The sequence below is a fragment of the Microtus ochrogaster genome, chromosome X, assembly GCF_000317375.1.
Source record: "Microtus ochrogaster isolate Prairie Vole_2 chromosome X, MicOch1.0, whole genome shotgun sequence".
NCBI lineage: Eukaryota > Metazoa > Chordata > Mammalia > Rodentia > Cricetidae > Microtus > Microtus ochrogaster.
Genome location: NC_022026.1, coordinates 57,851,268 through 57,857,607, shown reverse-complemented (window position 1 = coordinate 57,857,607; position 6,340 = coordinate 57,851,268). Strand labels below are relative to the sequence as shown.

General features: G+C 43.2%; 1 long non-coding RNA gene across 1 annotated transcript in view; it reads left to right on the top strand.

Annotated features, from left to right (window-relative positions):
* Positions 1–2,812, top strand: part of LOC113457427 — a 7,656-nt gene extending 4,844 nt beyond the window's left edge. Inside the window, exon 3 of the long non-coding RNA XR_003378006.1 lies at positions 2,160–2,812. This is a non-coding gene — a long non-coding RNA (uncharacterized LOC113457427). The remainder of the gene's footprint in view (positions 1–2,159) is intronic.
* Positions 2,813–6,340: the final 3,528 nt, after the last annotated feature.

Sequence of the window (6,340 nt, the reverse complement as noted above, 5' to 3'; positions counted from 1 at the left end):
CTCTGTAGACCAGGCTGGTCTCGAACTCACAGAGATCCGCCTGCCTCTGCCTCCCGAGTGCTGGGATTAAAGGCGTGCGCCACCATTGCCCGGCCCATAAAATGATTTTTATTGCTACCTCATAACTGTCATTTTTACTACTGTTATGAATCGTTATGTAAACATCTAATGTACAGAACATCTGATATGCAACCCCTGTGAAAGGGTCATTTGAGCGCCAAAGGGGCTGCGACCCACATGTTGAGAAGCACTGTCCTGACTGCTGTAGATTTGTCCAAATGAGTCTTATCATGAATTGGGTCATTCACAGGGAACAGGGATTAACAAAATTTCTTTTTAGGGTAACTTTGTAAGATCATGAGTGAGTAGCAGTGAGTACCCATGGTCAAGGAGGATGAAGTCAACAGAAGTATCTGCTTTTATCACTTTCTAACCTGAGGCCCTCTATATTAGGAATCTCTAGAGTAACAGAATTTATAGAATGACTCTCTCTCTCTCTCTCTCTCTCTCTCTCTCTCTCTCTCTCTCTCGTCTTAGTTTTTTGAGACAGGTGTAGCCTCTGGTTGTCCTGGAACTCACTCTGTAGACCAGGCTGGCCTCAAACTCAGAGATCCTCCTGCCTCCACCTTCCAATTGCTGGGATTAAAGGCGTGTGGTGTCACTGCTGGGCCTTTTCCATGTTCTGATGTAGACTTCCCCAGAAGGCACAGCCCAGGTTAAAGGTGGGTTTTCCCAGCTCAAAAGATCTGGATTCAAGGTGTACTTGAAAGATTCAGATTAGGAGTGGATCTTGCCACTTCAAATTAAGCACAATTCTCTCAGATCTGTGCCCTCATTTGGGGTTTTAGTGAATTACAGATGTATTCAAGTTGTCAACCAAGATTAGCCATCACACCCTTTCTGGCTAGATTTGGGGTGACCAACTATTTAGAAGCTTGTACCTTGTGACCTTAATGAATTATCCACCATCTAAAACAAAGAAAACTCTATAGAGTAAACATCTCCTTTGACCCTGCTTCCTCAAATTTATCATCTGTAAGCAAGCACAATAAGCACTCAGGGTGAATAATTTGCCACATGTACCCATAATCTGGAGACTATGGGACACTCTTTTCCTTGGTCTGTTTATGTTACAGCCCCTGGAAAACGACAACAAAAGCAGCAGGACCCAGACCAACATGGGACAGAAACAAGAGCAGGTGGCAAGGAGAAAAAACATATTGTATCTCAATGAGAGAAAAACAGACTTAGCGATGCTGGACAGAAAGAGCCAGCCTTAAGACCCAGCAGTGCCCTCGTCTTCAGCCTCCCCGTCTAGTGGTTACTAGAGCAGTTTTGTCTGATGTGCTGCAGATTTATGTACCCTTCCATAGAGGCACACGGCTGGGGAAAAGAAGCTCTTAAGGCTCCTCTAACTACCCAGGCTGATTGTTGCAGTGCTGCTGATGGAAGCCAGGGCCTGTGTGAGCTCGGGCCTGCAGCCTCCCAGCCAGCATTCTCCACTCACCCAGCAGCCCAGGAACCTCCGCAGCAAGGCCAGCAGAGAGCTTCGTACTACCACAGGGACATGGGGGTGGAGCGTAAAGACATGTGTGGGGTGAGCGTGTGTCCTTATGCTCCTCTACGTAGTACTTCAGAAGTAGCCATGTGGATTCTGGACAAACAGCTAAAGCCCTTCATGACCACTTCCGAGTCCTCCAAATTTTTCAGTCAGGTGTAGACCTGGGTAGAGGTCTTCTCAAATCCTAGATGAGAGAAATGTAATGGGGGTCCTGGGGGTTGTCTAGGAGATCGCTTAGCTCATTTCCTGGGATGGACAAAGAATTGCGCATCCAGGAAATACAAGCAAAACTGCAGAGAAAAGGAAACTAACAGATTTATCTCTTTGTATGGGAGGGGCCCTAATGCCTGGAGTCTGCTCTGGTTTGGATACTTTATAGAACCCCCGGCTCTTCCTCTTTCCCTGTTGCTCCCTTTTAGATACCTGTTCTCATGAGAAAAAAAAAAAAAACCAAGGAAACCTAAGTCCTAAGGGAGAACCTAATGCTGTTGTTATTCTCCTAGATGAGCATAATAATAAGCTTCCTCCTAAGTCCTTAACTTTATACCCATAGATTAGGGCATTTTTCATCCCTCATCAGAGAAAATCTTTTCTGCAGTAGACGGTGACTTAGAGAGACCTGTGTAGAGAAGAAGAATCTGTGGCGTGCTCAGCTCTACATGGGAATGCATATCACACCCCTTCCCTCGAGGCTCAGGGATCAGCATGGAAGAGAGGGGAGAAAGACTGCAAGAACAAGAGGAGTGGTTGGCAGCAGCAAAACAGGATTTGCCAGGAACAGCAGTGATCGAACATATAGACCGAAAGCTGCTGCGACTACATGCTAAAGACCTAAGCAAGATCAAATTAGCAAAAATCTCAGCACGGAAGGAGAAGGGCTCATGAAGCCCCAGCCCTAGCTGAGAAGCTATTAGCAATTGCCGGCTGATGTCAGAATGAGAATCATCGTTTTGGTTGTTTGTTTTTCCAAGACTGTGTCTTAAAGCTGCTCCCCATGCTCCAGCAGATGCTCCCACACCTATGCCCATACAAGCTATACTGAGTGGACAAAGTGGATTCCAAAACATAGTGTATGAAGTTGGGAAGGGAAGGTGGTGGAGAAATAGGAGAGTGATTGGAGGGGGGAAATTAGGGATGAATTTGATTGATCCAAGCACACTAAATGTAGGCTTATGAACTCCTTAAATACCAAAAACAATGAGACAGGTATGGTTGTGCACACCTTTAATGTCAGCACTTAGGAACCAGAGGCAGGTGGATCTCTATGAGTTGGAGGCAAGCCTGCTGTACAAAGTGAGTTCCGGGACAGTTGGAGTTACATGGCGGGACTCTATCTCAAAAACAAACAAACAAGCAAAAAACACTTTTAGGGTCATCATTAGTTAATTGGAGATATAAGAAGCATCTTTTTGTTTGTTTCTTTGGGTTTTTTTTTTTTTGACAGGGTTTCTCTGTGTTGCTTTATTTAGAGCCCGTCCTGAAATTCACTCTAGAACAGACTGGCCTCCAACTCACAGAGCTCCACCTCCCGAGTGCTGGGATTAAAAGCAAGAGCCACTAATGCCCAGCTGGTTTTGTTTTTTTTCAAGATAGGGTTTCTCTGTGTAACCCTGGTTATCCTGGAATTCACTCTGTAGACCAGGCTGGCCTCGAACACAGAGATCCACCTGCCTCTGCCTCCCAATTGCTGGGATTAATGGTGTGCACCACTACCATCCAGCTAAGAAACATCTTTATCACATACAAAAAAGTTTAAGCATGATCCTTATGCAGAGCTGAAGAAAAAAATAAAAATAGGGAGAAGAAAACAATTTTGATACTGTAGTAATTATCATTTAAAGAGAAGGCTTCAGTAAATCTTTAAAATTTGAAGGATGCTCTCTGTTAAGAGAGAGTGGGGGTGTCTCTGACTCTTTAGCCTACTCATAGGACCCTTTTCTCTTACTGAGTTGCCTTATCCAGCCTTGTTGTGAGGTCTTATGCCTAGTCTTATTGCATCTTGTTATGCTGTTTCTGGTTGATATTCCTGGGAGGCCTGTTCTTTTCTGAACGAAAATGGAGGAACAGTGAATCTGGGGGAAAAGGGAAGAGGCACACTGGGTAGAGGGGAGAGATGGGAGATTGAGGTCAAGATGCATTGTATGATAGAAGAATAAAGAAAAAGAAAACAAAATAGATTTGACAATCTTTCTCAATCGTCAGACTCATTATTAGACTGAGTCTTGAATGTCTCAGAAGTAGAATCCAAACCACAAAGGAGAAAATGTACATATATACACACAAATAATGACGGATTGAGAGGAACTCAGTGGCATGGGTGGAAACTGATTCCAAATCAGAAGAAACATAATATTAGATTGAGCCCAGCATTTTGTGTGTGTGTGTGTGTGTGTCATTGTAACCATTTTTGATTGTACAACTATGTGGCAATAGTTATATTCAAAAAGTTTTGCACTCATCATTTTATCTAGTTCTAAAACTTTTCATCCCTCCAAACAGAAACCCTCAAACATAAGCTGCAATTTTCCCACCATATTCCCAGGCTCTGGTAACCTCTAACCTATTTTCTGCCTTTGTGAATTTGCAAGATCAAATAATATCACTTAAATGAAATCACATTTTGTCTTGGAATCTGGATTACTTCATTTAGAATATTTTTCAGGGTTCATCTGTGACAGCCCCACCTCTCCCTGGAATCCTTGGGTATGCTGGTAAGCATTGTTAAACACTAGCAATAGTGTTAAATGCTATTAGGAGTGATGAGTCTTTCATTCTAAAAACCTTTAATGTTTAACATTTTATGAATTGTTAATACTTTCGAGATCAAGCTGTTTGAGAGGTCCTTCCTTCCCTTATACCTGGCTATGGAAAACAGAGGCAGCCAAACTCTTTGGCAGCTGGATACTTTACACACGCCTCAGCCTGTTTGCTTTGAAAACCCCATGGATGCCTAAAGGAACCAACACTGTAAGCACAGCCACTTACTGTGGAAGGACAACTCCAGCCCCAGAAGACACTGTCTTGTCCAATAGCTTTCAAATAGTTTATGCTGGTCCTTTTATTATCACAAGCCTTGGGGAACTCCAGCAGTTATCTTCATCCACACTAGATAGGGAGCACCTCCTCTAATGTCCCAAGTAGGCCTGTAATTTATGTCACATACCCCCTGTGGTTATTGCAAACTGTTTGGCTCATTTTTCAAATTAGCAGGGAGAAGCCTTCCTGTGCTGTCCCTCTAGTGTTGCAACATTAAAAGTAGCGGTATAAGGGCTGGAGAGATGGCTCAGGGGTTAAGAATACTGGCTGCTCTTCCAGAGGTCAATTCCCAACAACCACATGGTGGCTCACAACCATCTATAATAAGATCTGGTGTCTTCTTCCGGTGTGCAGGCACAACACTGTATACATAATAAACTAACCTTTTTTTAAAAAAAAAGTAGCGGTGTGGTTTTTTTGTTGTTGTTTAGTTGGTTATTGTTGTTGTTTTTGAATATCATCAGGAGAGTGGCCAATGTATATTGAACTAGGTGTATGCCTGTAATCCCAACATTTGGAAGACTGAACCAGAAAGATCCAAGTCTAAGGTCAGCCTTGGATACACACAGCAAGCTCCAGGGCAATCTGAGCTACACAGAGACTTCATCTCAGAAAAAGAAGTATGTGTGTGTGTGTGTGTGTGTGTAGCACTAAGAATTTTTTTTCTTTTTTTTTTTTTTTTTGCTTTTCAAGACAGAATTTCTCTGTGTAACAGCCCTAGCTGTCCTGGAACTAGCTCTTGTAGACCACCAGCCTGGCCTCAAACTCACTGCCTCTGCCTCCTGAGTACTGGGATTAAAGGCATGCACCACCACTACCCAACTGACACTAAGAATCTTTTAATGTGCTTCTTGATATTTTTCATATTTTTTTTGGAGAAATACCTATTCAAATTGTCTGCCCTTTAAAAAATTGAATCTATGCATGTAATGGTTGCCCTGTTCCTTTAAGAGAGAAGCCACGTCCCTGCCACCCCCCCATTCCTCACCCCATCCATCCTGTCTCAAAAAAACCAAATAAAGGCTTCGCTTCTGCCTCTCTCCCCACTTCTCTGCTTCCCCCCTTCTCTGTCTCTTTCTCTTCCTCCTCCTCCTCCTCCTCTCTCTGTCCTCCCTTTACCCTTTCCCCTCCACAACCCCCTGAATAAATATTCAACCTCACTCTGAAAAAACAACCAAATAAATAAATAAACAAATAAAAGACAATTTCTCTGTAGCTTTGGAGTCTGCTCTGGAATTAGCTCTTGTACACCAGGTTGGCCTTGAACCCACAGAGATCCGCCTGCCTCTGCCTGTAAGTGCTGAGATTAAAGGTGTGCACCACCACTTACTGGTTCCAACTTCATTATTTCGCATGTGGACATTTTCAGCATCCTATGTGAGGGAGACTATTTTCTTCCTTACTGTATAGTCAGAAACTAACTGGTTGGCTGGGAGAATTTAGATGACTTCAATCTCCAGCATCATTTGTTCTTTTTCAAAATTATTTTGACTATTTATTATATTGATCCTTTGCAAGTCCGTGTGAATTTAAGGACTGGGTTTTCTATTTCTTTTTTCTTTTTTCTTATGTATACAGTGTTCTCAGTGCTCTGCCTGCAGGCCAGAAGAGGGCACCAGATCTCATTACAGATGGTTGTGAGCCACCGTGTGGTTGCTGGGAATTGAACTTGGGACCTTTGGAAGAGCAAGCAGTGCTCTTAACCACTGAGCCATCTCTTCAGCCTTTCTTTTTTTTTTTTTT